This window comes from Andrographis paniculata, unplaced genomic scaffold (genome assembly GCF_009805555.1).
Source record: "Andrographis paniculata isolate CXL003 unplaced genomic scaffold, ASM980555v1 Contig69END, whole genome shotgun sequence".
NCBI lineage: Eukaryota > Viridiplantae > Streptophyta > Magnoliopsida > Lamiales > Acanthaceae > Andrographis > Andrographis paniculata.
In genome coordinates this window covers 5,075,481-5,085,766 of record NW_026137605.1, presented here as the reverse complement: position 1 = coordinate 5,085,766, position 10,286 = coordinate 5,075,481, and the positions used below count along the sequence as shown (strand labels likewise).

The window sequence follows — 10,286 nt, the reverse complement described above, 5'->3', positions numbered from 1 at the left end:
CACCTTCTTTACTTTTGCATACTAGCCGTTTATTGCAAAAATATGTTACCGACCAATGCATAAAAATAGAAACTCAACGGCTGCATTTTTACCGTTATGAACAAATGCAGAACCAACACCACCATATGACCATGTAGGGCATGCTAGATGCTTTTAACCAATCTCAAGATGAACCTTTATCCATGATTGGATAACAATTTTTTCTTTCATATTCCTTCTTTGGTTGTCCTCATGGTATGCAGTAGAGGTATATGGATGCTATGGATCTTGTGCAGGAAACTGGTAAGCCTAATTTCTTCCTTACTATCACTTGTAATCTATAATGGGCTGACATTTAAGCATTTCTTATACACGTTGAACTATCGACTGGCAGACCTGACATTGTGGCTCATGTATTTAAAAATAAACTTGAAGAACTAAAAATGAATTCTTCAAATAGGACTTGTTAGGTAAAGTGCAGCCATATTCATATGTCATCGAGTTTAAAAAAAAAGAGGTCTTCTACATGCACATATTCTACTTATCATGTTTCACAATTCAAATTATACAACCCACTAAGTTACACCAAATTCATATATGCAGAACTCCCATACTTGTGGTTTTCAAAATCCTATGAATGTGTAAATAGTTATGGCCAAGATAAAAATCATTACCTGGATTTGTCTATGAAACAACTTATACTTTGTCCTAAGCATCTGGGACAAAATAATGAAAATGTTGTTTATGTACATGGGTGAAGTTTTGACAACTGTTGAGTGGTACCTTATAATATTTCATCTCTCAATTTGACTATCATATAAACATAGAAGTATGTACAAACGTCAATTTTGTAAAACATCTTTACAAGTATGTTTATAAAGACCAAGATCTAATTTCCTATACTATGAGCTCGAATAAAGCTGACATACCTCGTAATGAGATAGTAGATTACTAGGTTGGCCGCTATGTTGCTCCCTTGAAGATTGTTGATGTATTTTTTTCATTTTCCTTGATAGACATGCACCATCCTGTACTTGCTCTCCAATTACATTTTACTCCGGTATGTTTAATATTTATTCAAACACATAAATATTATTCAGCCCCTATGGTTCCCGATAAAAATAAGATATTTTTCTCATAAAAATTACATCAAAATATAATAAATGCAATGCTCAATTAATTCATAGTCTTAATAAGATAGTATGTTTCTTCATATCACTATCACTCATTGTTGATGCCAGTATAAAATTATTGTCTCTCAACACGACTAGTGTAGACTTTCGTTAAAAAGAGAATATAGGTCAACTAATTAAATCTTGTTAGGAGGTTCCGAAAGATTTCATACTACTAGGTCGATCTAGGAATCATCACAAAAGTGACTCATTAAGCATAACTTGACTTATGTCTAGTTATACCTGATTTAGCACATAATCAATCAAGCCACTTATTGCAAAACTCAAGACCCTTATTTGTTCTAAAAAATTTAATGCGCTTATCTATTTGGTTTTCTATTAACTTTTTTCCATATTTGAAAAATTTCAAAGACATTTGATATTTGTTCTAACTGAAAAATCCAAACTTTTCGTGAAAATTCATTAATTATCGACAGAAAGTAACGATTCTTTCCTTGAGTAGGGACATGAGATGGACCCCACATATCAGCATGCAAATATTCAACTACATCCTTACATTTAGGCACTTTAGGGACATGGGACAAATCAAATTTTACCCTATGTTGTTTACCATAAACACACGAGTCACAAAAAGGTACAGTAGTAATCTTATCATTTCCAAGAAAATTATTTTTCTTTAAGATTTCAAGACCTCTATCACTAAGGTGACCTAATCTTCTATGACAATTCAGTTTTATCATTAACAATAGAATTCACATTTGACATGCAATTTGGTTCCTCATAAGCAACATACAGATTATTTCCATTTTCCTATTAATCATCTTTCATCTAATGCAGCACATGAAATCAAGTTATTGCACAAATCAGGAACATGCCTAAAATTCCTTAAGTTTAACACATAGCCAGAGTCGAACTTTAAACATATATCACCTATACCAACAACTTTATAAAAATTTTCATTTGCGACTAAAACACTAGAATGCGGAACAGATCTATAGTTAGAAAAATGTTTCTCAAAGGAGACATGTGGAAAGTACACGCATAATCAAGTAACCACTCGTTAGCACATATAGTATTAATAACACCACAATATCCTTTAGCCATGAAAACATCTCCTACATATTCATTTCCTATAGGAATATTAGCATGCTCATTCTGTTGGTTTCTAAAGTTCTTCGGACGTGAACATTACTTAGCATAATGATTGGGTTCCTCTCAGTTGTAACACCTTCTGTTCTTAGGCCTAGACTTAGACCTAGATCTCTCATTGCTCTTTCCATTATTCTTTTGATTTTCTATGTTTTTTTATGACTTGTGACCTACCCCTAGAAAACATCACTTCATCAGTAACATGTTTATTACTTTTATTTGCATGCAAGTTAAGTTCATTGCTTTTTAATCCATTCATGACAGTTTCAAGATTTATATCATCTCTGTCATATTTGATAGCAGACTTAACGTCTGAGTAAGAATCAGGAATTGCATTCAAAAGAATAATAGGGGTATATTCATCAATATTCTTATCGTCTGCCTATTTTATATCTTGAACTTTGTAAAAAATCTAAATTTTCATCAATGTTTCGATTCAAATCAAGTTTAAATCGGAAAAATTTTTCGAGTAAAAAATAGTTTGTTTGGCAAAGATTTTTCAATGTATAGCTCTTCTAATCTTTCCCACAATTCCTTTGTAGAATTACGTTTTCCTACTTTTCTAATCACAGAATCAGATAAGTTCAAGATAATAAGAGAATAAGCATATTTATCTATTTCAGCCTTTATTTCATCAGTCATTAACGCATTATAATCACCATCAATTGCTTTGGAAACTTTTCGAGTTACTAAAAGTCCTTTCATTTCTTGTTGCCAAATTGAAAAATCAATTTTTCCATTGAATGGTGCAATATTGAAAGAAGACATATATGACATATTGACAAATATTTCACACGGTCACATAGAATGGCTATTGGTGGTCAACTACCTACTCTTTTTTAGAGCAGTTTGGTACATAATAGCCAACTCACGCATACAACCAAGTATGTCAGACAAGAATTCACTAACTATCAGTGGTCAGCTATTTACTCGCTCTTGGAGCAGTCAGTTACGTGATAGTAGTATCACACAATTAATCATATAAAATCAATCACGATAACCTATAATTATTCAACATATAGAAGTTCAAGGACTAGCCATCCATTACCGATCTAGGGCAATTTTACCAATTTCTGATTCACCCATAGAATTGCAGAATAGTCTCGTGTTCAATCCTTAACCAAGACTCTTATACCAATGTTGAGTTTTGGATCGATTTGGAACACTTGTAAATCTGAAAAATAAATATTCTCGACATAAATTATTAGTGGATTACAAGATTAAGTAATTTCAAGAATCAAAATAAAGAATCAAGAATTTGAAACAAGAATTTGATCGAAGCAGTAGGCTCAGATCACAGCCACCACTTTCACTAAACTCCAACTCTTCATGCTGACACCACAAGGTTTTGATTGTTGGTACCCAAAGAACCCGGACTGATGGACAGAAATCGAACTAACTAAGCTGGGATAAGGTTGAAAAGAACATCCACAGAAGAATACCCAAAACATCAATTTCACTTGGTTCTTTAAAGAATAGAACAAACCCATATATATAGAGAGGATATGGGAAGAAAATAAACACCTAGAAGTTTAGGGATATAAGCAAACCTGTTGAGAAAGCGATGGGATTGGAACATACGAGATTCAAATGAGGAGATTCAAACTTGGTTTTATCACATAGGTATAGGAAAAAATTTGGGGGAAGGGTGAATTCTTAACTGATGGGAGAGGATTGGATTCAGATTATATTTTGGTGGATCGGGTCAGTTCACAAATCGGTTCGGGTTCGAGTCTTATGGGTTGGACAAAAAACATACCAATAAAATCAATTATTGCAATTGTTTAATATAATTTCAAAGTAGTCGAATAACATTGTTACAAATGCATACAGTTGTCTTCACAAGGGCCAACACCCGATGAAATACATTTTGAATTCTTGGGAAATTTAAGCAGCGAACCGTACATTTTGCATAGTAATGTGTTTACCCAAGGAAAGGGTGGAAGAGAACAACAATTCTACCTTTGGTTTGATCTAACTTCAAACTTCCATACTTATTCGATCCTTTGGAATCCTCGAACAATCACGTGAGTATATTTCCTACAATTCTATACACATATATTATATTCGATTCGTCGTGACATGAAACAAGTATATAATTTTTAGCCATATAATTGGGCTCAATTATTATTTTTTAGTCCTTCAGACACATTCAAAAAGTTAGATTTTGGGACAAATTATTCCAATTTGTAAATTTTTTAAAGGAAAAAAAAACATGGAATATGATGTATTTACATATATATTTTATTATAACTTTTTATATGTTTCCATAATACATATGAAAACACAAACACATGCACGCTTAAGATAGTCGTGAAACTTAAGGTGTGTTTCTTTTGATTGGTTTGGAAAAATATTTGGTTTGATGAGATGTTTTGTGAGAAAAAAAAAATTGATATTGTTTGGAGAACACTGAGTCCAAATAGTAAAGAACTGAGAATTTGATGCAAAAGAAAAGATCCTTAATTTTAGAATGATGTTTGACCATGCACTCAATTTTATGGCACTTTGATCACATTACTCAAATTGGAAAGTTATTGTTCTTTTTATTATGATCTTGATATTTTTTCTCACTTCCATTGAAATAAAAAAATCATACTGGACTGAAATGTGTGACTACGTAAATTATATATATTCACAATATACTATTATATATGTGTTGTTTAGGGTGATGGAAATCGCGGGTGGATGATCTAATAACAGGTCCAATGCCTCCAAGTAACTTGCACAACGGAACTGTGAAACGTTAAACGTAAACACAACTTTACAACGTATTTCTCTCGCGGTTATAATAGAAGTGTGTGTTTGTGCACAAATTGATGGTTGAATAAGTGCAGAAAGAAAGACAACAACACACCAAGTTTGTTTACCCAGTTCGGTTTTCCAACCTACATTTGGGGGATTCCAATCCAGAAGTCTTAACCAAACCAAACACTTGGTTTACACCATATAAGACACCAAATTCAACTACCCAACCTATCTTCTACACAAGCTCCATTTACTTTATACAAACTCTCATGTACTAGCTGTTACTACACCGCAACAACTCCAGCAGGCCAGCGACCAAGCTAAGAATAAGGTTGTTTACCGGATGAATATCTTCTTCGGCTTTGACTCCAAGAATCCTTCTTCTCGTCTTCAATCCTCCATTGATGAATTCTCTCAACACTTTAACAAGTGGAGAGAATATTGATTCGATGTGTTGTGTGTCTCAGTTATGATACAAACAAAAACAGCACACAAAATACAAACATTGCACACAAGAGACAAAGTTGACTGTGTCAACTTTGGGGCAGTATATCAGGGCAATAAATGTTATGCAGTACAAGAGGACAATACATACAGCCTCTCCTACATTTCCTCTGTCCAACGCACATACATTTGTCCTATTCCATCGAGTGTGGGACACGCAAAATACATCCAAAACCAGCACCTCGGTCAACTTTGTGCAGTTGGCAGATTTTTAGAAATGGTGTCGACCGAAAGTTGCAAACTTGCTCATATCCCAAAAGTAGAAATAAAAAGGGTTTGACATTTTTTAATATGCAAACATAGTATTTTAGTTAAAGGTATTTTTTACGTAAAATACGAGAAAGTGTATTGATAATATATAAAATAGTATTTTATGTTAAATTGTTAATTTTTATAAAATAATATAATAACAATGTTATATATATTAAAAATCGTATCATAAAAAACATATTTATTTATGTGAACACACTCTATTGTCAATGCTAGATTTATGTTGATGGCACGCCTATAAGAGAATTTAAGAACTTAGAATCCATGGGAGTGATGTATCCAAAAAATCAAGCAATGAGGATATACTCAAGTTTATGGAACGCCGACGATTGGGCGACTAGAGGTGGTCTGGTCAAGACAGATTGGAGCCATGCCCCGTTCATGGCTTCCTACCCGAACATTAGCGCCAATGTTAGTTCATTATCATCTTGTAATTCTAGCCCTACTACGAATCAAAGTGGCTCGTCGTGGTTCAATGAAAAATTGGATGTGACGGGACAAGAACGCCTCAAATGGGTGCAAACAAATTATATGATCTACAATTATTGTACTGATTTAAAACAATTTCCTAGAGGGTTTCCGCCAGAATGTGCCACATAGACAAAGCAGACATGATCGAGTTAGAGATTGACGGTGTGGATTTTTTCTTGTGTATCTTTTTGTGGAACATTATTTATTGTGATATTATTATTATTATTATTATTATTGTCGTCGTTGTTATTTGTTTGGATGTTAATTTGAATATACTATATAAGAAAAAATAATTTATATATAAAAGTTGAATAGTAGAAAAAACAACAAAAATTGAAAAATGAATGGTGAAATTTTGTAACAATACGATAAGAACGACTTAATCTTATTCCATAGATTATACTTTTCCTCGTAAATAAATTACTTTTTTGTGAATAATCTTCCCGTTCCGCAACAATAGCTAAACTTTCTTAATTTATAAATTATAAAAAAAAAATGTAACTATTTTTGGTTGACCGAGAGAATATTATTTTTGAAAAAAATAAAAAGAATTATAGCAGTAAACTAACAATTCTACATATAATATGAAATTGATCCACATAAAAACTTATTGAATCATATCATATTATATACATATATATATTTATATATATTTGATAAGGAACTTTAATTCTGCAACCATAATTTTTTACAATTATTTTATTTTTTAATATTATATTTAGAAATTTTATAAAATTACTCCAAATTAATTATATTAATATTATATTATATTTTATGTGCTATTTTTAGTAATGATAATTAATTATTTTATTAATATTACATATATTTTTTCATTGCTTGTTTCTCACGTCTATATGATATTGAAGTATTCTTCGTATGATTTAATTTAATTGAATTATATATATAATTATAGCGTAACATGTGTTGTGTGCGAGTTATTTTTATATTAAATTATATATTGATTAATTTTTTTATAAATAATACTTATAGTTTTCTTATATATAAAAAATACATACATTGTATTTTTTTTGTTTATTCATTTTTGCGATATTTCTTCTCTTATTTCTTTTTTGAATCACAAGATGAATATTAGAATTGATTAGTAAAAACGCAAAAAGAATACATAAAAACAAGAATAATAGAATCACTATAATACGATAGTTAATTGCTACATAACAAGTTTAAAATTTTAAAAAGTAAACAAAAAATTTTACTATAAGAATTTTACTATATATATGTTATCGCTAAATTTGTCGATGGCGGCCCAATTAATTAGACCAGTTGAGATCAACGTGAATTGGGTTCCCCAGCCTCCTCAAGAAAGGATCCAGGCTAATCTCGCAGTTGAATATTGAATGGCAACACCTCTGAACAAAAATATTCATAGAATGATGGCCCGATGATGGACCTAATACGGTGCGAATCGAATTGAAAAATATTGCAATATGGGAAACAAAGTAAACGAAAGGCAAATTAAATGAAGAGCGTAAAGATGAATTGAAAAATAGGAAAAATTTTTGGATGTGAACATCTAAAAAATAGAACAAAAATTTAATCTAATAAACATAAATAAAATGAAAGCAAAAAGAAAGAAATGAAATTATTTGGGTGTTGGAGAACTAAGTGTTCTTCTCTCTGGGTGATTATTTTCTTCAATATATGTCCAATCAAGACAACTTCCAACATCATACATTCCTTCATTATTTTCCCAAAATTTTGCCTATAATTTTTTCTCACTTCCTTCTCAACTTCCCCACTTCTTTAAGAAGCTTTTGACGCACTTTCTTATTATCTTCATCATCCAAATTAACCTTGTCCTTATCCGTACACAAATTTGGGCTGTTTGGGCTGGCCCATCCATTCCTTCGAATTGGGCTGCTAATCACCTCCGGAGGTCTGAAAAATATTTGGGAGTAACAAATGCTCCTCAAAAAAATATTTGGGCAAAGAATTTTATCGAACTTTTTAGCCCAATATTTTTGTATGAGTTTTCGTAGCCGATATTTCACCAATCATATGTGCAATATATGGTAATATTTTGCTATATTTTGGGCAGCTTTTTGCTGCGAAATTTTGTATCTATGCTTCTTATGGTGTGTTTTTTATTGTGTAATAGGTTTCATTGAGTAGGCAAGTTTTGGGGCGTATTTGGGAGAAAATGAGCAGAACACATAAAGGCTTTAGGCGTGATCACGCAAGTACACAATGTGGAAAATATGAGAATTTACAAAAAGATCATCCGAGGTAAATTGGTGATATAAAGATTATGTGGGGATTTAAGTGCAAAGGGGATCTAATTAAAATGGGTTCATGGGATGGAGAATGAAGAGACACAATTTTGCAATTGAATAGGGGGAGAGAAAGAGACTAGCACGTTCTTCACCACAACATCAACCCTTTGAGGGAGAAGAGACGCAAGAAAGAACGTAGTGCAGAGAATTCCCGGGAGTAGGGCAGACAAACATTGAGGGGATTCTTTCTTCATTCTTAGAATTGATTTGTTGTCGATTTTCAAAGATTGAAGGCATGATGAACTTCTTTATTTGCTTTGCGTTTTCGATTTCTATGGATTGTGAGTAATTTGTTTTCTAGTTTAGGTATGAATTGAAGTTTAGGATATGAATCTGTGAGACTTGTTTTTTTATTTTAATTAGATGTTTATTAGTATTGGGTATTTTTAATTTCTCCATTTGGCAAGATTAGAAATCTTAAATTGATATTTGTGACCACATATTATTTTGAGATTTCATAGTTGTATTGAGGATTGACACCCGTAATTGTGTAACCTTTCAAGTGAAGTAGCAACCTAGAGGAAGAATACTCTAGGGAGAAATTAAAATATATTTCGAACAAATCCTCGTAGGAATTTTGTTAAATTGAATTGAGTCTTTTTAGTTCTCAATGTTGTCGAGTTAGCAATACTACGGTCGTACATACGATTTACACTCGATTAGGGAAATAGCTAACAGTCGTACTTTAGCTATCGACAAAGTAAGGAAATGTTGTTTGTGAACGCGTGTAGATCAACTATAACCAATTTATCCAATAAACCAATAAACTTGATTATGGTCGATGAACAAATTTTCATATCCTGAACGGAAATTCGTGCCTAGGCTAGAGTTTAGTTAATTTTGGTATTTAGTTATATTTTAGCTTAGTTTATTTTCTTTCTAATTTCTCCTACTTTATTTAGCATAGTAAATCAAATCTCAAATCCCCCTATGTATATATATTTAATTATAAATTACCAAGTTATCAAATCTTTATTGCTTCCCTGCGGAAACGACCCTACTCACCATATCTACATTGTATTTTTGCATTTTCTGTAGCATAGGAATTAATATTTTATTTTGCAGTTGTGCGACATACGAGCAATTTTGGCGCCGTTGCCGGGGAGCGGTATTTAGATTTTTTTTAATATTTGGTTGTTTTCAATTAACTCTATTTTTTCGCTTTGTATCTGATGAGGTTGAAGAGATCAAAGACTTTGAGGAAGTTGTGATATATTCGATGGCGCAAAGAACTCTGAGGGAGCTAGTTGTTCTCGATTTAATTCAACATCCCTTGTGTATTACTTTTTGTGATATAGCCGATAATACGAAATTTGAGTTAAAATCTGGAATGATACATTTATTGCCGTCTTTTCATGGCTTGGTAGGGGAGGAACCATATAAGCACTTACAAGAGTTCGATGTGGTGTGTACGAGCATGAAGCCACTGGGAGTCACTGAGGACCAGATAAAGCTCCGAGCTTTTCCTTTCTCTTTGAAAGATGCAGCCAATGATTGGTTGTTCAACTTGTCTGCCGGGAGTGTAACCACATGGATAGATATGAAGCGCAAGTTCCTCGAGATATTCTTTCCCACATCCCGAGCTGCAAATTTTCGAAAAAAGATTTGTGGCATCAAACAAGCTTCAGGGGAGTCATTATATGAATATTGGGATAGATTTAATAAGTTAATTTCTATGTGTCCGCAACATCAAATGTCTGAGCAACTTTTAATTCAATATTTCTATGAATGACTAATTTCT

At 32.3% G+C, this 10,286-nt stretch overlaps 1 pseudogene; it reads left to right on the top strand.

Moving 5' to 3' along the window:
* Positions 1-3,924: 3,924 nt before the first annotated feature.
* LOC127263953 (xyloglucan endotransglucosylase protein 1-like) lies at positions 3,925-6,383 on the top strand (annotated as a pseudogene).
* Positions 6,384-10,286: the final 3,903 nt, after the last annotated feature.